Genomic DNA, 21,845 nt, shown 5'->3' on the forward strand with positions numbered 1-21,845 from the left:
TTGAGTTAATTATTATAAATGATGCAGAAATAAATGATTAGTAGTTAAAAATTGCCATATAAATTGGTGCTTACAAAACCGAAAGCACTCAAGGCGTAGTATTTTTTTCTGTCACTCCTCATCAGCTGCATTGGTGGCATATTAAGATAAAATTGTGCTGCTCATTTTCTCCTTACGGCACGTGCTTATGTACCTAAAACAAAATAAATACTTTCATCCAAAACATCAAAATAGAATTATCAGCATGTTTTTTGGTACACCACAGTATGCAGCAGAGTTATAACTAAGGAGCAGATGTAAAAATGTTCCAAAAGACAGACCAGTTCATAATTAAAAATATAGACTTATACTTAGCACAGCAAAATATAGCACACTCTACATAGACGTTTTACCAAATATGCAGCTGCCATCCTTAGTGTGCCCTCGCACCAAGTGAGTGGACATTACACATTTTCCTGCATTTCTCGTATGTCACTTAGTATGCGGCCACGGCTGTTGTAGTGTGCCAACTTGTCATACTAATGAATCACGACTCGGGTAGATTTCTCTTGCCCCACTTTTGTTCCCCAGCTAACATTGTCTCATTAATGAAGTCGAAGGCAAGTCCCGTTGTCGAGCAGTGTTTGACGAGTTTTGTCCTATAAGGCGTTGCTTGGGTGGCTTTTGCAATGTCTCCTTTCTGCTCTTTGAGCGCCGTTGGTCGCTTCCTGCCTATTTCACTCATGCATGTGGTGTCGCATACATCACTGATCAGAAATTGCAGTCATATAGATTGAAAACGTGGTTGGTGCATTATAACAAAGCCATTATCTGAGCAGGTTTATCAACGACATCCAGAAACACATGCGAAAAAAAACAAGGAGTGTGCCGCGAGAAAACACAAAACCGTTGTTTCTGTACCTTACGTTGAAGGTTTTTCAGACACTGTTCAAATAGCACTTCGACAACTAGGAATTAAAGCGATTTTCAAGTCTCATTGTACCTTGGTAAACGTGCTCTTTATGCCCAAAGACAGCACCCCTGCGAATGATCGAAATAGGGTTGTTTACAAGTTCCTGTGCGGTGGCTGCGACACCGCTTACATTTGCAAAACTGGCAGGAAGTGGTCAACGAGCTTTAATGAACACATAGGACACATCACAAAAACCATGCATTCTCAGACGAAGTTCGTCGAACACTGCTTAAAAAAAGGGACATGCCTTCGACTTCCGTAATTTGATGACGCTGGCTCGGGAACAAAAGAGAGGAAAGAGAACGCTGTTCAAGTCGTGGTTGGACCGTCCTGAGCGTGCAAGAACAATCACGGCCTCCATCTGGATAGTAGACACATACGAGACAATCAGTGAATTTCGTAACCTCCACAAATTCGCTGCCAGTGCACACTGAGGATGCCACTCACATAGGAGGCGAAATGTCTGTGTAGATTCATTATATTTTTTGTGTAAAGTCGGAGCATATATTATAACCACTAAGGAGTAGAGTTTTATTTCTATGTTCGTTTGGCATCTGTTCAAATATTTCAGGGGAAAAATTGTTCATTCAAATAAAAAACAAATATTTACAGACTTGCTTTCTATCGTTGCGTACATAATTTCCTCCTGAGGCAAAATAAACATTGCTACTCAGCATTCACGCCTTGCGTTCACTGCCGATAATCTACCGTCCTAAAATTATACTATTACCAGTGAACTGTTTTCTTTGAAATTGTTATCTATGCGTCTTTTCTATTTGGCTACACCACCTGTGTTAATTCAACAAGTGCAACAGTTGACTACCAAATGTTTTGTTAGTAGTTAGCTCAACATGCGCTGCTCACTCTATCAGATTGCTCCTTAAAATTTAAAGCATGAAAACAAACTTGACCCACATTCATGCATATGCCCTAATTGAATTTTCCCAATTTTATCAGAATAGAACAAGCTTGGTTTTTCGCTCTACACTTTTTCGTATAAGTTTAAAATCTTATGTATTTGCTCGTCATGAAGATACTGTATCAGCGGCTTCGCAGATGCATTCCCTTGAATATCATGTTAAGCTGCAAATTCACAACAAAACATGGCTAACTCACGTACAATACCTAGCCTTCCTTATACTGGTATAACTTATGTTAACAACATTTTGCCTCGTGCGAAGCAACAGAATACCTGCGTTTTACGACATTTTGTTTACAACATACCGTCTCTCTGACGCTCAAGTTACTCTAATATGAATCACTCTATAATGCCTTTCTCGCAGCTTAAACCACATTGAACAAAAACAGGAAAAAAAGAGACAAAATGATCAAAATTCCACTTGACAGCAGCTTCTATTCCGATAAACCATTTACTTTCAGTGTTTCCAAAGATCTGCCTGTATTTTTGATACATTGCTAGCCGGCCTCAGCTGCACACTAGTCTTCGTGAGGCAGCACATGGACGGGCATGATGTCAGACGACCCTGCGGCATATGTAAGCTTCGTGTCCTGCTACTTCTCTTTCTCCACCTCTGCTATACATCGTGCACTGTTCCTTCAACAGATGTGCTAAGAGGGCCCATTTTTGGGGCTTTACTCTCCAGCCGGTAGCACTATTCAACTGCCGGTGCTATTGATATTCGTTCTAGGAACCCTACAGGGGGAATTTATTGAGTTGAGAGACATGAGCAATAGCTGGCGAGGCTTGCCAACCCGTTTCAGGGGATGTTAAATGTCACCTCCTTTACTTGATCACGTGGCCACTAGATGTGGCAGTTTGTAAAAAACACCAGAGAAGATGACACGTGCTCCAGTGTTCTCTTTAATAGTGGACCCCTCTGCACATATACTGTGGGTGTTGCGCACGGTGCGCTTGATACTTATGTCGCTACATAAAGAAGCTACACGGAAAACTACCTTTACTACTTCTTGGCTATCATTACACAAAGCCCCTTTTTCATGCTTTGCAGTGAACAAAAAATGGTGATTTTACAAGTATGAACGGAGGAAGGAATTTGCTAGCCAAAACATTACTAGCCTCATGAATCGCTAAACAGATGTATCGGTTGCCACTTCCTTTTTCTTTCTCACATAGCTACTTGAAACCTTCAAGAATATCAATGGGGATAGGGGTGACATCGGTCATGATGTGGTGCAAGCGTGGTGAGCCGACAGAGGGAAAGATGATTGTTGGGCTTCAAGCAGCCCAACAATCATACTTAGAATGTGGTCTCACACTTACATACACGAATGCAGTGCTCAGATTTAGTGAAACATATGAGTCAATTATCTCAGCTATAAAATGAGTTGTGCTAGCACCGCAATTAATTTGTAAGAGAGATGCAAGTTTGCGCCGGCTGAACTTTGAACAACGAATCTAATTATATCATATTCGCGCAGATGTCCAATCCAAGAAGTGGGTATTTATTTATTATGCCTTAGGCAGTATTAAATTCAGTGTCAAAAGGTAATAATATTCGCGCGTTCCTACAAAATACACAGTACAATACACAAGATTGGGAAAGTTTAGAGGCCTTGTCAAGCGAGAAAAATGCCTGTTGCTGTCTACACAAGTGCCAAATAAATTCCTTAAGTGATATCATAGATCACAAAAATTTTGAAATCATGACGTCACCAAGTGGCATCAACGCTTGGTGTAATTTGGGCAGATCCCCGAGAAATTGCATGATGCGCAGAAAGCTTTGGGCGAGGAAATACAAACGACCGAGAAGCAAAAAAGGATAGCTGCTTCAGCGTTCAAATCCTCTAAGACAAACGCATATGGGATCTTGGGAGTCTGTTTCGGACAAAAATTTCACACTCCACCTGCGCACTTACTGGGCTTTCACGACCTATCAGAATCTGATCAGTTTGTGCCCATGGTACTGCAGATATTTTCATTCCATATTTAGAACAGCAGCACAGTGGTGCGTTATACGAACTGATTACACGAAATAATTGCTTCATTAGTGCTCAACTATGTGAGTACTCATAGCACTAGCATGGATATGGTTATCGCGAAAACTTACGCACAATCTTCTTTCAAGGTTCCAATTCTTTCGTTTTGAATTTGAAATTGCCTCCCACTCGCACCCCTTAGTGCTTTGGCCATCTTGAGTGTCTGGACAGCACGCTAGCTGATTGAGACCCTTGGCTTAGCGAGTGGAAGCTGCAAAACCAGTCCGGGTATTGCATTTGTCATTTGTGAGGTGCAGGGGAGTATGCGGCTCACACATTTGTGGCTGCACCCAGTGAGCACTCGAAGAAGTTCAATGGCGAACTACGCTTCAGTGCGTTTACGTTTTCTGCGAACGTCTTAATTTCTAGTTGTCTGTGGTGGGCGATGCTGAGAGTAAATGCGTTATGTCCCGCTCTGGTCAGTGAAGGCTGGGTGCCTAGAAAGCAAGATATAACATGAAATACATGAGCGAACAGACTATTTTCCAAAGCTAAGGTTTGTCAGAGGTAAATGGTGACCACCATGTCTATTGCGTGTAGTCCAAGCTTTATTCCTGCTACCTCTCTGCTAGACCAGTCACTGCCCACTACATCAAAAAAATGGCATCACATCAATGATCTTCGAGGACACAATGATCATTCGCACTGCATGTGTTCCCGTAATTTGAGAGTAAGTATCACGCTAGCAAACACAATTTTTATCAAGAAGTTGGCATACTGAAAATATTGTTTCTAAACTTGAGAAGGCGTAAAGACAATTGACGTTTGTTTTGCGGCGCGTGGCTGGGAACTCTATAGAGCTCACGCAGCCATCCGCAATTTTTGCGGCAGTCAGGGAAATATGGCTCAGTAACTCACAGTTTATATTATATTTACTGCACACATGCAAGTTTGTTTTCTACCAACTTGCCCGGAAAGTATCCACGAACTTGTCAATCGGCCCTTTTCAAGTCTGAAAAGCGCCTCTGTGAAGGTAACCGAAATCGAAACTGGGGGTCCGTAGCTCCTGAAGTTATCCGCCACGCACTGGTAAAAAAATCTCAGGGGCATAGAATTTTTCAGGAACGATTTGCAGACGATTCAAGCTACCTCTCAGTTAGCAACTGTGGCCACTCTGTGCAACGTTTATGGAGGCTGCTTGGTCTTGTGACCTCTACTCCTCTTCTCCCCCCCTCCCACCCAAAAAAAACCTTATGCGCGTCATGTCGCCACTCTTCACATGGGCAGACTAGTCTCTCGAAAAAGGTCCAATGTTATACTATTTTCAACCAATGTCACGTGGAACACACACTGCCAAGCATTCCTTACCTCCCCGCGAAGGAAAGACCACCAGTTAATGTCCTACGAGACTCAAAAATAGAAGGCAAGGTCAAGTTCTCTGTGTACTTCAGAAACGCTTCTGCAGTCCCCTGGCTACAAAGGCGTGCAGCCGAGCAGGTCCTGGAATCCTCGGCACAATCACCAAACCACTTGGTCAGGAATGTGGCACGCTTTGTTCTCTTCTCTTTTTCTGCCACTTCGTCTTTTTCTTTGTTTTTTTTTCAGCAGCCTCTTGAGGTTACATCGTGCATTGGAGACGTAGCGACTAAATTTACCCACTGGGCCAGACACTGAAACCTCAAATCTGGAAAAATAACCCGTACGTGTTTAGGAGGCATACATGTTTAGCGGCATCACTTTTGACAAATGTCAGAACTGGCACGAGACAACTCCGTGGTTCTTTTCACTGAAGACGACACCACCAATAAATGTTTGCAATATTTATTATTGGTTGAAAATCTCTTGAGTCAAGCGCTGCTACGCAAAGTTAGTGAGCAGTGATAATTGAAAAACATGACGTAGTCCTGCTATTGTGCAATATTTGTGAACTAGCAATAAAAAAGTAAGAAAATTGAGCTAACTTCACTCTGTCTTACCTTTTTTCTATTTAACTTATGACAACTTTCTGTGCATAAAATGGTTTGCTGCTTCAATATTGAAAATTTCAGATTTTATTCTTTGACAGTTTTTCCACCTCGTCGGTAATGCCTGAACAAGTGGATCCATAAATTTGTGAATACAAGCAGTTATTAATAATGAGCTATTTGTGAGAACACGCAACGACTTCGCAAAGACATCAAGTACATTGTAAACTGGAAACGCATTCAATATTGTTCAACACAAAAAAGAAAAAAAAGTTATTCACTCATAAACCTACATTGTTCTGCTCATTTGGAATAAGGCCTGCATGACTTTTGGGTTGTTTTACTGGCAACATTTTTTCATATAAACTTTGGATAATGCTTTATGAAGAGGCTCAGAAAATTTCATTTGATTATGTTGAACAGTTTTGCCACACTTCCAGTGCAACAGAGGCTTGTACAGCAAAATCACTGGTCTTTGCTTGCACTGTTTGGAGTGCTCTGCAAAACGGCTTCAGACTAGGCGACAATACTAGCTGTCATTAGAAAGTGGAAAATGTAAGCTTTCTAATGCAATACAATTCACATCATTAGGCTGAGCGTAGAACGTTAACAAACAGTGATTAAAATGCAGAGCGGGTGCTGCCAGAGTGGGACCGCCACCTTAATAAATCATTTTGTTGGGCTATTTGGTACATACTTACTCAATTCTAAAAAGATGCATACCACCGGGAAGAAAATTGAAGACAGTACAGAAAGGGTGTCACTCACAACTAACTTTGTGTTCAGAAAATCAGCGAAATATATAAGCGTAGCAAACCTTACGAGCGCACGTTGCCTCACATGCTAGTAGAAAACACGCGATAAGATTCACAACAAAAGAATTATGACAAAAAAGCCACTAAACAAAAAAAAATTCTGAACAATAGAATCCCCACCACGCAGAGCAACAGATGTAATATTAACATGCTTATCTACTCTTTTTAATGTAGTATGCTTCCACAATTTTGCATTCTGAGGTGTCATTACTCTTTCTAAAAAAGCATACACTGAAAAACCTAGCCTCACACTTGCAGGAACCACACTGTGCAGGCAAATGTGCGTGGCGTAAAGGACAGGACTCGGGAGAAAAAACGTCCTGTGAAAAATAATTTTTCGGCATATTTGCCAGCCCATTCTGGTTTCTGCAAACGTGAGGCTAGGTTTTCCAGTGTATCCGTCCTTGGAAGGAGAAATGATACCTTGGCACGTGAAATTATGGAAGCATTCTACAATAAAAAGAAGGGAGATACGCATATTAGTGTTACATCTGTTGCTCTGCGTGGTGCAGAATTTTTCTTTCTTAGAATACTTTTTGTTTAGTGGCTTTTTGTCATCATTCTTTTGTTGTCAATCTCATTGCATGTTTTTTACTAGATCTGAAGCAATGTGTACGCGCATGGTTGCTACGCTTTTACATTTCGCTGATTTTCCAAGAATAAAGTTAGTTCCGAGTGACGCCTTTTCTGTCCTGTCCTTAATTTTGTTCCCCGATGGTATGCATTATTGCGTATTTCAGTAAGTACTGTATTATTTTGTAATAACGAAACCCTTGCAACACCCTAAGTTTTCAGTTTACCTGTCCATCTAGTTACAGCAAGAGTAAGCAGTATACAGAAAAAATACAAGAAATTAAAGCGTCAAGCCCTAACCAGAATAAAAATGCCAAAATAAGCAAAACGAAAAAGATGCAGCCTGACTGCTCGCATATCCAAATCCCACCAAAAGAAAATGCTCTTTCTCGCAAAGGTGCCACAATAGCATGCTTACACATGCGTTAGTTGACCTTGCAATCTCCTCCACCTCTAATATCTCCCTGACAATTTGACCTGGACTAAGTGCGAGAAACACACTGTCTTCAAAAATGAACCTAACGCATCAATGCACGCAAGGATTCTGAGAAACTTTTAAACTGCTGTTTCTAGACTGCAACGGTGCTCACAGAGTGTATCATTATGTTAGGTTCCTGTCTGTGCCACTGACCCTCCTGCATGTCACAGAACAAAAGGAGCATTTAAGGGCTCAATTATCTTTCATAGACACAGCCTGATCACACGAGCAAAATATTTGCATAGCGTTTTTTCTTTTGCAATAAGTAGTTAATAACACACTCATCGTGGATAGAACAGTTAGTTACCTAGAAAAAGGTTTTACAGAGCTCAGTCACGATTTTGGTTTCAGAGGGCGCTAAACAAGTGAGGTGTGACATAACGTGGTTTTCATGCGAACACAGCTGGCTACATGTTCACAAAACCGTATGGACGTGGTCACCGCAAAGACAACTTTCTTTAATGAAGGCTTTCTGGGTGCAGCGACAATTGGCTCTGAGACGTAAATATGCATGACCCATAAAAATGCGCAGCCAAAGCAAGGACATCAGCCTTTGTGCTCCCATGCAAGTCTGCCCCCTCTTCATTTGAAGAAGCCTCTAAGAGAGCACTTGCAAGGGTTGTGGAAGCCAACACAAACTTATGACGTAGAAGGCAGTGGGTTGTTTAGACAGAAACCAAAGCGGTGTTCTGCAAGTTGTGGTATGAGAAGCACTGTAAGGTTGATTTTAAGTGTGTTCCAGCATATATCACTTGATGTTTTGAAGATAATAACCGTGCCCTCACATATCTATCTGACAAGTCAACTCGACTGCAAAGGCTGCTCCGAGAAAATGCAACTGGAGGGACAAAAGCTGCAAAGATACACTACCATCTTCAAACTGAAATTTATCACAAAGCAGTGCAGATATATTTACAGTCCTTCAATGAAAACAGACAATCAGCCCATGTAAAATGTAGACGTTATTAGCAGCTTTTTGACTATAGTATAGCAATTACAATAAAAATGTTCAGAAATAAGGTGGACAAACACACAACTTTCCACCTGCAAAGACTGAACCTATAACCTTCGGATGATGCATTCTATGCTCTTATCAATTTGCTAAATTGGCAGCCGTCCTCTTGTCGACATTATCGAGTGTTTCCGAGGACGTAAACTTAGGAGTGTTAGTGGGCACGGTTAGTAGCACGTGATCTTTCTACGTGTTAGTAGCTGACAATTAGAGCTCCTACACTGCCTAAAGGCATCAGGTCCACAGGAACAAGTCCCTCGCTATGAATAAAGAAAAGAAAACTTTAGGGGCTCATTTTCTTTGTTAAAAAACTTGTGCTCACTGTGTGTTTGAAACACGTTTCACACTTCTGCTGTGATTAGAGCTGCAGCCTTTTTAGTTCATTCAAGAGGTGGATCTCCACAGGCAAGAAAGTGCACTGCCTGTACTTCAACCTCCTCGACTCTGCGAAAGACACTGTACATTCAATGTACATAGTTGCCTTATTCCTTTCTTGGGCCTTCTATGTGGCCAGCCACTTCTCTTCACGCCTAGGATGCATCACATGCGCAGGCAAACTCACAGCTACCAACAACAACACATCTTGAGTGAAATCTGCAATCCTAAAATGGGATGTTTACTCGGACAATGCATCATTCACCTTAATTGATGTGAGTCGATTGCCACAAAGCATTCCGCAAAGGCAAGTGCATGTTCCGTCTTTTAGCTACTTTTGATTACCGCGACACAAAAGCAGCAATGGCTTCCAAGCACAAGGTTCATACCACTAAATGAGAAATAATAATCGTGCCTCATTCAAGAAGCAGCTATGCTATTTCCAGAAGTTGGAGCACATCCTAAGAAAGCTTCAAAGTGGGCACGACATTCTACTCCCAGCCTACTTATTCTGCCTGAAGAAACACCGAAAAATTATCCGCAAAGCGGAAGGATCTTACAGCACTAGATGTCATCAACGTTTTATTACTATTATGATGACAACAGGAATGATGACAACAATGATGAAGGAATGATGACAACAAAAGGAAACAACAAGCATCATTGCAGAGTAAGGCACCACGAGATCGGTGCTCGGCCTCCTCCATCTTCCTCGTTCTGTCGCTATCTCAAATCTTCCAGCTGCCCGTTTGGTTCGCCCAATAAACCTCTTCAGATTTGGTGGAGGTGCTGGGTAACCATATCGCCTACAACCTGGAACTCCGATCCCGCACCCGGCCGTCGACCATGCAATTTGACGCTACCCAACAAACAATACCTCTCGCGGCCGCTACTTGCCCCGGCCCGGTTCATCAGCAAGACCCGCCGATCTTTGCCGGCACTGAAGACCAGGACGTCGACGACTGGCATTCGTCATACGAGAAAGTCAGTGGACCCAACAGGTGGGATGACGCTGCTAAGTAAGGCACTGTCAATTTTTATCTCACCGACGTGGCCAAGCTGTGGTATACGAACGACGAAACCGAGTTCGCGAATTGGTCCGCCTTCAAGGAGGCAATATGTGCTGTTTTCGGTCGTCCTGCCTTACGGAAGCTACGCGCCGAACAACGTCTGCGCGCACGGGCACAGGAGCCAGGCGAAACTTTCACATCATATATAGAAAATGTGATCGATCTCTTCCGGTGTGTTGATGCTTCCATGAGCGAGAGTGCGAAGATATAGCACATTATGAAGAGCGTCGACGATGAAGTTTTCCAGATGCTTCTAGCAAAGTCTCCTAGCACTGTGGCAGAAGTAGTGACTTTGTGACAAAGCTATGATGAATTGCGGAGGCAACGAGCTCAGGCGCGACGCTCATTCCATACAATCCAACCAGTGACCGCACTGCACGTTATGACTGACTAGACAAATTTTCTTGCACAAATGAAAGACTTCGTGCAAGAGGAAGTGGCTCGACAGCTTTCTCTGCTGCCTTTTTCTTAACGCCAGGAGCTCTCGCACCAATAGCCACTGCGACACCCACCACCATTGGCTCTTATGCTCCGACATGTGGTCCAGGAGTAGATTTCCGAGGCTATGCCGGTGCCCTTGCAGCAGCCCCCAGTCACCGCACCTCTTACTTACGCTGAGGCCCTAGAGTGGCAGCAGCCACACCACCCCCCGCCGTTCCAGGGACTGCCGTATACCTCAACCCCGACTCAGCCGTCCAGCGCCTGGGTTCCTCCCATTGCCACCACAGCCTCAACTCACCCGTCTGCCGCATTGGCTGCTCCCCTCTCGCCAGTACTTGGAGAACGCGCGATAACCGGTCCATCTGTTTTCCGTGCGGCGGCCCTGGCCATATCGCCCGTTACTGCTGTCGTCGCGTGCCGGGATACACAGACGCTCGGACACAGAACAGCTTCATGGACCTTCCTCCATTTCGTCTGGAAAATTCTGACCCTCAGTCAAGCTCGTCTTCACGGGAATGTCCGCGTACTATGTCTGGTCGCTCACCTTTACCCCGTCATCGCTCCCTGTCGCCTATGCGTCGTCAGCCAGCTCCTGAACACGAGGGAAACTAACCGCCGCAATTCAGAAGGCAAGAACTGCGCTGTCAAAATGCTCAAGTCCTCGGACATTGCCATCAAATATTGTCGAAGTTTTTGCAGAAGGTACTCGAGCATAGACGCTAAACTTTGCCGCAAGCTCCGAAAAGTGACGGCGCCTCTTAATATGATGCCCTTGCAAACAGCAAATGGGGACCCGGTTCAGCCTGTAGCCGCCTGTACTGTCTGACTCATGATCGCGAAAGACCACTACACTGTTGAGTTTATTGTCCATTCTTCATGCTCACACGACATCATATTTGAATGGGATTTTTCATCGCGTAACCATCCCGTTATTGATTGTGCAAGATTGGAGCTTGAACTTTTCCCGTTTTACAACCAACCAACCAGCCGCATTCAGCCCGCCGTACACAAACTCGTCGTCAAAGAAGGCGCTGAAATTTCTCCGACAGCAGCTGTGTTGCTCCCCGTGTTCTGTGAAAGCATTAGGAATGAAGCTGCATTCTTTGAACCATCAAGCCTCTTCCTTAGCCGATGATCACTTCTTCTGCCTTATTCAACCCTCTCTATCTCTGAAATAACAGTGCTCTTTGCCTCATCAATCCTCTGCCGTATCCCGTCGAACTGTTTCAAGCTGAATCTCCTGGACACGTGCATGCTATTGATAAACAACAAATTTTTACCATGCCACCAGATTGTACCGGTGACTACGACGCCATCAGTACCCTCAACCGTTCCAATATACCACCTTCCGAGCTTTTCGATTCATCGATTGCCGACAGACATTTGCCATCTGAACGCTCTGAGCTCCTTCAGCTGCTTTACCACTTTCGTGAATCCGTTGACATTGCTCAACCTACCCCTGGCCGAACTCCCAGTTTTTTTCACTGGATCGACACAGTTTCCAACGAGCCAGTACGAGAGCGACCATACCGTGTTTCCGCCACGGAACGTCAGGTTATCACCGAACAGGTTGACGATATGCTCAAGCGCGTCGTTATCCGACCTTCTGTGGTAAAAAACGCTGCCCTGGAGAGAGTGCGTCATGCTTTGACGTAGAAAATCGGTGTGCGGGGCCGATTTAGTATTTCAAGGTGCGCGGGAATCATCATGATGGGGATAGCGGTAAAACTATGAGCGCGCCTATGCGCGTGCTCGTGCGCGTACCACGTGAGAAGCTCGCGAGCCACGGGGACAGCTCGACTAACCCCAGAGAGCAGAGAGCAAGGACAAGTTCGGGCCACGCCCCGGCTGCTCATTCTGACCCTCCGTGTCCGGGCCTCGTCCCGGCGTTGAAGTCCTCGGGTGCGTCCTGGACTGGGCATCGCCCCACCTCACCCCCACGTTGGTCTGAAGCAACGTTCGTCACGGCCAGCTGCAGTTCTGGTCTCGGAGCGAGACGCTGTCCCAGGTCTGTTCGCGGCAGTCGGCGGTACGCTGTTCTCGGTGGTGTACAGGCAAGCCCAGGTGTTGACCACCGTACTGGGATGCCCCTGGCGGTTATCTTCTAGACCGGGCCTCGCCTCGGTACGAACTCCGCAAGCACAAGGCACACCGCCTCCTGACTACCAGAGAGCTCAAGGTCAAGCGCAACGTTCACGCCCCAAGAGTAGAATGTGATTGGACGAACAAGAACATTAACTCCCTTTCGCGTAGGACTGTGAACGCGTGTATATATGTGTGAGTTTATGTTGTGTGTATCCATTTGTCCGTCTTCGTGTATATAAAAGTCTCTCGTTGTCCTCGAACGTCCTCTGTCCTCATCTGGCTAACCTGTGCCCACAGTTGCCCACAAATTTTGGCGAGCCTGCCAGGATAGATCGGCCTTACCTTCTTGCCGAGAGCCAGACGGGCGGGACGAACCGATGGATTTAGAGATCGCGATCGCGATCGCACGCGATCGGACCGGACATGGGCCTTGCCAGGATCGGCACTCAACATCTTTCAGGCGAGAATTGATCGCACACAGGATGCCTGTAAACGTGCAAAGACTGCTTTGTATTGGAGAGGAGGTCGGGTGGTCTTGCGCCGACTTAGAGCGAATGTTGCAAGAAGACCTTGATGAGGAACAAAAGAGAATTGATTTTGAACTGCAGTACATGTGCAAAAATGACAATGAGCGTGTGCGTTTGCGACAGGAAGGAGAGAAGCTGTTGTCTGAGATCAGCACAGCTATCTTGGAAATCCGAGAGATTGCAAATAGGGTAGCGCTTAAGGAGGTTAATGAAGAGGACCAAGTCAATAATCTCAAGGATGAGATAGTTATCCATGATGTTGACACAAGTAAATGACACACTCGTAAAAGTGTATGTCGGAAAACATGATGAAGTAGCTCTGTGTACACGATCTGCAAGTGAATGTGTTAAGGAGATACGTGATGGCATTGAAGGTGACAGAAGTATGGAGCAGCATGGTTTCTGCAGTCGTCAGATGAGACCTCTCGGCCAAAGAAAGAGCACGTCATGCGTATCTGAGACTCTTGCTTCGGAGCCCAACGAAAAGCGAGTGGCAGTGACAAACCCTAAAATAGACCCAGAAGATGATCATAATTCGAGCAAGATGGGCCGGAACTGCCAGAGTAATGGTAGAGCTAGGAACGCTGTGAGCCCACAACATAGTACTCTGTACCGTGCGGAGGCACACTAACTTCAAGACAACGGAAAGATGTGGCGTGCTTTGGACTGCGTAGCTTGGCGCTCGGACCCAAATGTTTGGATTGAATACTGCTCCATCTATATGAACATCGAGATGCCACCGCGGTACACAGAAGCACATAGGAAGAAAGAACTCTGGTTCTGCGCTAGTAAGTAGAAAAAAAGGAGGAAGAGTACAAACTTGGTTGACCGATTCCGAACTGAACTGTGACACGACACTGGACTTCGAACTAGATGCATAACAACAACAAAGGCACCAAGCTAAAGGCATTCCTATATTCTTCAACACTTCAACACCGGGAAGCACGTGACAGCGTTCGAAGCAGCGAAGCGGGCAAGGACAGACGGTTCTTGGCTGGACGACTGGTCCGGGGAACTAGGAGACGTCCTCTAGGTTTAGTACTGTCCTGGATTCCGGCTGGGTGACTGGTCCAGGAACCAGGCGATCCACTGCTGTTCCGGCTGCCGTTCCTGACAGTTGCACAACCGGTGAATGAGGGCTCGACTCCGGCTGGGTGACTGGCCCAGGGACTAGGCGAGGTTCCGCTGTTTCAGCTGCCGTCCCGAGTGGGTACGAGTTCCCGTTTGCTGTGGGCCGCTGGTTCCTGCTGCCGTTCCGGGTGGCTGGCACGACCCAGGTATGCTACTGGGACGAACGCGGCGGCTGAGAGCTGTTGCTCGAGGGCGGAGCTTCCAAGTGACCGCTACCCTCCTGCTGCTACGGCGGCAGAAGGCCGTGAGATGGCGTGGGCCAACTCATGTTAAAGACGTCAACGGGACAGACGACATGTCATGCGAGCGATCGGCGTCCAAGCCCAATCAAAAACCAGCGAGAGACGTCTAAGTGAGAGAGTTCGCATAGAACTGCATTTAACAGACCATGTTAGAGATTATCCATTAATAGTTGCTTTTTTCGTGTAAATATATTTTGTGTGCGTGTGTGTGTGTGTGTGTGTGTGTGTGTGTGTGTGTGTACACAAAGAACTCAAGACGCGGGTAATACGTTGTCTACTCTATGAACATGCCTACCATTTTTACCCTACCGTTTCGCTGTTCTTGAACTGGGGGGAAGATGTGGTAAAAACGCTGCCCTGGAGAGAGTGCGTCATGCGTTGACGTAGAAAATCAGTGTGCGGGGCCGATTTAGTATTTCAAGGTGCGCGGGAATCATCATGATGGTGATAGCGGTAAAACTATGAGCGCGCCTATGCGCGTGCTCGTGCGCGTACCTCGTGAGAAGCTCGCGAGCCACGGGGACAGCTCGACTAACCCCAGAGAGCAGAGAGCAAGGACAAGTTCGGGCCACGCCCCGGCTGCTCGTTCTGACCCTCCGTGTCCGGGCCTCGTCCCGGAATTGAAGTCCTCGGGTGCGTCCTGGACTGGGCATCGCCCCACCTCACCCCCACGTTGGTCTCAAGCAACGTTCGTCACGGCCAGCTGCAGTTCTGGTCTCGGAGCGAGACGCTGTCCCAGGTCTGTTCGCGGCAGTCGGCGGTACGCTGTTCTCGGTGGTGTACAGGCAAGCCCAGGCGTTGACCACCGTACTGGGATGCCCCTGGCGGTTATCTTCTAGACCGGGCCCCGCCTCGGTACGAACTCCGCAAGCACAAGGCACACCGCCTCCTGACTACCAGAGAGCTCAAGGTCAAGCGCAACGTTCACGCCCCAAGAGTAGAATGTGATTGGACGAACAAGAACATTAACTCCCTTTCGCGTAGGACCGTGAACGCGTGTATATATGTGTGAGTTTATGTTGTGTGTATCCATTTGTGCGTCTTCGTGTATATAAAAGTCTCTCGTTGTCCTCGAACGTCCTCTGTCCTCATCTGGCTAACCTGTGCCCACAGTTGCCCACACCTTCCCAAATTCCATGGGCATCACCTGTCGTTCTTGTTAAAAAGAAGAATGGTACAATTCACTTCTGTGTTGATTACAAGCACTTAAATAGGATCACTCGCAAAGACGTGTACCCTTTGCCCAGGATTGATGACGCCGTTGATTACTAACAAGGTGCCGTGTTTTTTTCGTCGTTAAACTTTTGTTCGGGGTATTGGCAGGTGCCCTTAGCAGATAGTGATCGTCCAAAAACAGCCTTAGTGACACCGGATGGGCTATATAAGTTCAATATCATGCCCTTCGGCCTCTGCAATGCACCGGCCACATTTAAGCGCATGATGAACTCGGTTCTGTGGATTTTGAAATAGAACATATGCCTCTGCTACCTCGACGATATGGTCGTCTTTGCACCCGATTTCGCAACACATCTTGTACGGCTGAAACATGTGCTCGCGTGTCTGAAGAATGCGCAGCTCCAACTGAATCTCAAGAAATGCCATTTCGCTGCTCGGACACTCACCATTCTTGGTCACGTCGTATCAAAGGATGGCGTTGTTCTCGACCCGGCTAAACTAAGCGCAGCCGCTCAATTCCCCGAATCGACGACTGCAAAACAGTTACGCAGCTTCGTAGGATTGTGCTCCTACTTTCGTCGGTTTGTGCACAACTTTGCCTCCATAATTGCCCCTTTGACCCAACTTTTAAGCAGTGCCAACAACATCTCATCATGGTCTTTTGAATGTGATCACGCATTTACCCCTCTTCGCCGTCTCCTGACATCACTGCCTATATTGCGCCACTATGATCCCACGGCTGCAACTGAAATCCATACAGATGCCAGCGGTGTCGGTCTCGGTGCAGTTCTCGCTCAACGCAAGCCTGGATCCCCTGAGTATGTCGTCGCCTACGCCAGCAGAATGCTGAACAAGGCTGGGGTAAACTACAGTGTTACCGAAAAAGAGTGCTTAACCATACTTCGGGTGATTGTGAAATTTCGCCCATACTTATATGGCCGCACCTTTGCTGTAGTTACAGAACATCATGCCTTATGTTGGTTGTCGTCACTGAAGGATCCATCAGGTCGCCTTGCTCGTTGGGCTCTGCGACTTCAAAAGTATGACATCCGCGTCGTGTACCGTTCCGGCCGCCAACATGCCGATGCTGATGCGCTCTCGCGATCACCACTCTCCACTGAGGCTGTCTCTATATCTTCTATAGAACACGCGCTGTCCACTCTTTATATCGACACAATGACCTCTGCACAGCGTGACAATCCATGAATAACTTCGCTTCTGGACGTCTTATCTGGGGTACCGACACTTCCCACCACTCGAGCAATGCGACGCCAGGCTTCGCACTTCACCATTCGACGTAGCCTCTTGTACCAGCGCAATTACTCACCAGACGGCAGGAAGTGGCTGCTCGTTATTCCCCGAAAGCTGTGCTCTACAATCTGTGCATCATTTCACTCCGACCCGCAATGCGCTCAGGCCGGTGTCTTGAAGGCCTACGAACGTCTAAGGAAGCGGTACTACTGGCGTAGGATGTGTACTTTTGTTCGACAGTTATTCGCGGCTGTCACGAGTGCCAGTGACGAAAAGAGCCACCAAATTCAGGAGCAGCTCCACTACAGCCGCTTGCGTGCCTTGACCGCCCATTCGATCGCGTCGGAATCGACCTTTATGGACCACTGCCATTGACCACAGCAGGTAACCGCTGGGCAATCGTTGCTGTAGATCACCTGACACGGTATGCCGAAACCACTGCTCTTCCTACGGCGACCGCTCAGGACGTCACATCTTTCATCCTCCATCGGTTTGTGTTGCGTCACAGCCCTCCTCGCGAGCTCCTCAGTGACCGGGGCCCTGTATTTCTATCCGACGTAATCCAAGCACTTCTCCGTCAGTGACATATTGTACACCGGATGAGTACTGCTTACCACCCTCAGACGAACGGCCTGACTGAGCGGTTTAATCGGATCCTGGGTGACATGATAGCGACGCATGTGGCATCTCACCAAACGAACTGGGACCTGGTTCTTCCGTTTGCTACCTACGCGTACAACACCGCTACTCAAGTCACCACCAGCTTTTCTCCATTTTACCTTCTATACGGACGTCAACCATCGGACACAATTGACACTTTGCTGCTATACGCACCAGATGTATCTGAGTGCACAACCATGTCTGAAGCCACCCTTCACGCCGAAGACTGCCGCCAACTAGCGAAGCAATTTAGTACGGGTGACCAGCAACGCCAAAAAAAGGCTCGCGATGACGACCACCCTCCAGCCGCAAAGTTTGCCCCTGGAACCTTTGTATGGCTGTATGTACCACCCTGTGCACCTGGTTTGTCTATCAAGCTACTTTCAAATTGCCATGGTCCATACCGCGTGGTAGAGCGCACATCGCTCGTCAATTACGCCATTGAACCGCTTACGCCACTCAGTGACCATCGTCGGCGTGGACACGATATTGTTCACGTGGACTACTTGAAGCCGTACTTCGACCCGCTCGTTCCCACCTGTTAGATCGCCAGGATGGCTTGATCTTTCTCGACGGGGGCAATTATAATGAAGGAATGATGACAACAAAAGGGAACAACAAGCATCATCGCAGAGTCAGGCGCTACGAGATCGGCGCTCGAGCTCCTCCATCTTCCTCGTCCTGTCGCTATCTTGAATCTTGCACCTGCCCGTTTGGTTCGCCCAATAAACCTATTTACACTATTTTTTTCCTTTCAGCACAAGCCAAATACCACTCATTGTAAATCAATGCCATGATTAACCAAATATAATCAGCGTGCCAGCACAAAGGATCTACAGCTCTGCGTCATGGATGCTATCTAATTTCTGTGAGCAGTATCCTGCACTGGAAAGTGTTGAATGTCATTGGCAGGGGCTTGGAAGTGTTTCTCACGCTGTTACTTTGGTCCACCTTTCCTGGCTAGGTCATAAAGGTGTATTTGTAATGGCAGGGTGAGGGTATTAGTACTGAATAGAGCAGTGTATCAATTCTCAGAGACCTGCACTTGACCAGTATTTAAAGCAACAATAATGACATATTGCTATGTTTTAGTGCTGTACAATCTCCCTGCTATGTGGATAATTTTTATACTGTTTAATTTGGTGGAATATGTTGATTGCAAGTGGGTTGTCAAGCCCAGTATGAATGTTTTGCAGCACAAGCTTCAGCAGCTTGTGGCACCACGTGAGATTCCCGAATGTTTCACAATCGAATCACTGCGCTTAACGCAGCTTTTTACAAAATGGTGCAAAAGTTGGCGGTGAATGTAAACCATTAGACAGAAGTCTGTCTGGTTGGGTATGAAACTGAGAGATGATTTAGACTTCAACCAAAAGTTTTGAATAAGCCCGACGCTTCGAAACCGACTTGGTTCTTACCTCAAGGGTGCAGCGTAGACTACGTAGCAGCAGTATAAATCTCGTCCATGGAAATCATTGCTGCCTTTCTCATTGGGGCACACAAAAAGGGCTAAGAGGGCGGCCATGCACATGGCCTTGCAGAGTTCTCTGTGTGGATCACTTTAGCACAAGGTGGAAAAAGGAATTTCCAAGTAAGTGTCTAGACTTCATATAGCAGGTTCAACTGAATACGAGTTGCCGCTAGCAGAGGATTTGCTTAGGCATTTGAGGTATTTTAGGCGTAGAAAGGAGCTACAGACCATTTGGAGGGCTGCATGAAAAGAAGACGGCTATTGCAGTTAGCATGCACAGTGTTTCTCACAAACTCTACTAGAAAATCAGGAGAAAGTGTTAGAGTTGAAGTAGTGTTTGTGGCCCCCGAAACTTTCTGATCTATGCAGATTTATTGATCAGATGAAAGAAAGGAAACACTGTCGCACTCATCACAGGCAGAAGTATGTAACCTGTGTTAAAGGCATGATGTACACAATCACTGACATGCAGCAGGAGCTACATGGGTCAGATGGGACGCTGTCTTAAAGATAGACTCCAGGAAACCTTTATAGCATACAAACAACAGCGATAAGGCATTTCGGAATCTATTAGTGGGATTGTAGGTGTCTTTGAAAACAGCGTAGCACTTTCAAGTAGTCTTTATCAGGGGGTTATTCCACTCTGCTAATTTTTAAACATTAGGTCATTCAGGTTATGGTCAACATTTGAGTGGTGAGCATTCGAGTGTCGAGATTGGTTACACAATTATTAGCAAAGTTGCATTCATTTATTCACTTTTCAATTATTTGCAAGTGATTAAAGCCAATGAATAGATGTGCCGCACGTCACCACGTTGATAGGAATATGCTTTACATGATGCGGTTGTTTCAACTGCCATAACAGAATCATACTTGTTCTCCTCACAGACTAATTTGAGTAAAATAATAAAAATGCTATAAAACGAACAAACTTGTACAAACATAGTAACGCTGACTTTAGTCAAACGCAGAAGGCCATGATAACAGACGCGATGGAAGCGGTTACGGCCAAACTGGTGGCCTGGGGAAACATGGTGAAACCGTTGTTTAAATGAACAAGGGGCTGCCACTCATTCAAAGGGCCAATTTTTTGTAGACATAATCACACAGAGCAACCTAACAATGATTCTGAGAATAGTTGATATTATTTTTACTTTATTTAGTGCATACATCGTATATACTAAATAAATCGAGATATTGAAAGCGAATGTACGCAAAAATGACACATTTATGATTTTTGGTTGCATACAGTAGATTGCATCGGTGTCACACGAGCACTTTTGCTCGTCAGAAAGGTTGATTTGGAAGTGTGGCAGTTTGGGCTAGTTCGTATGACATGGCGATAGTTATAGTGCGAGAACAGGATGACGACGGGTCTGATTTCTTGATCGTGATCAACAATGATTGTAACAAAGCGCTGCAAGTTAATATGGAACAAGTTTGCGCGAAACGAGAGTGAAACCGCCATTCGGGAGCCAAATCACGATCAAAAGTGCCAGTGTGACACTGGCAGTGAACGTGAGTCACAATTAGTGCGATGAAACATGCGATGGCAAAAAGAGAAGACGGCAAATCCCACTACTTACCCGATCATACAGCGTGAGGGGTGGTCAGGTGAAAGCCGTTGCCGCCTCCGAACGCCTTGCTTAGTTGTACACGGACAGGAGCGGGCACTGCAAAACACAAAGCCGATAAATGCAGCCACGCAGACTCTATATAAACTAAAATTTCACATTGTTAACTACCGATGAAGGGACCGCGGGGAATCCCACCATTATTTTGAGCGCAAAATTCTATCACGTGACAATAACAGCCCATGATGCAAGGCGGGACTCGATGTTGACAATGTATAGCCCCCGACACAAATAAAGCTAGTGCCAGTCTTCAAGGCTGTTGCTTGTTTTATAACTAGGTAATTTTAGATATTCTTCGTGCGAATGGTAATATTATTTTCAATCTTGACTGCATTTTTGTTTTGCTGACTTCTGATGAGCGCAACATAGAAAACATCGTAAAAACACACCACAAGGGTGCAAAAAGAAGCAAGTGACATGCGCGGAAGTGAAACTTCAGTTGCGCTATACAAGTCATACCGTTGTCCTATGGATATTTTAGTGCGTACAGTAATTCGGTCCTTTGCAAACGACTTTTGTCTCACTTTTTATGCTGCCCTACCCGTATTTTTTAGAAAACCACTTTAAAAATGAAGTTGAAATCGAAACTTGTGCAATTTTCATTTCGAATCACTATTATCGTCATCATCGTCGTAACACAGTAGCATGGAGCATCTTATTTGCGCGTGTTTTCGCTCTGCATTCTCAGTCAAAGGCCTCTAGTTAGGATGGCTTAGTCAAGCATGGGGAGTCGTTCAAGTGTGGCCATTAACGACAACCTCTAGTGAAAAAAGCAGAGTACCTCCACGCTACACCTGAACATCATCGTGAGCTCTCTTGATGCGGATCTTCCTACACAAAATAACGTCCACAGCAGAGACATCTGAGCGCGTAAGTGCATGATCGGTGATTTGTGGGCGAACTCGATGCTGTCCATACAGCAATTTCAGCTTTATTTCACCATTGCAAGTCCAGAAACTGCATCTATCGAATGGACGGTGATACTCCGACTTTCCTTAGCCGGCTGACCTGTTGCCCTTATCTACAACAGTTTAGATTTCGGTCCTCCAACTGAGGTGACTCTAGAATCACAAATGAACTCTTCAGGCAC

The sequence above is a fragment of the Rhipicephalus microplus genome, chromosome 9 (assembly GCF_043290135.1).
Source record: "Rhipicephalus microplus isolate Deutch F79 chromosome 9, USDA_Rmic, whole genome shotgun sequence".
NCBI classification, from domain to species: domain Eukaryota; kingdom Metazoa; phylum Arthropoda; class Arachnida; order Ixodida; family Ixodidae; genus Rhipicephalus; species Rhipicephalus microplus.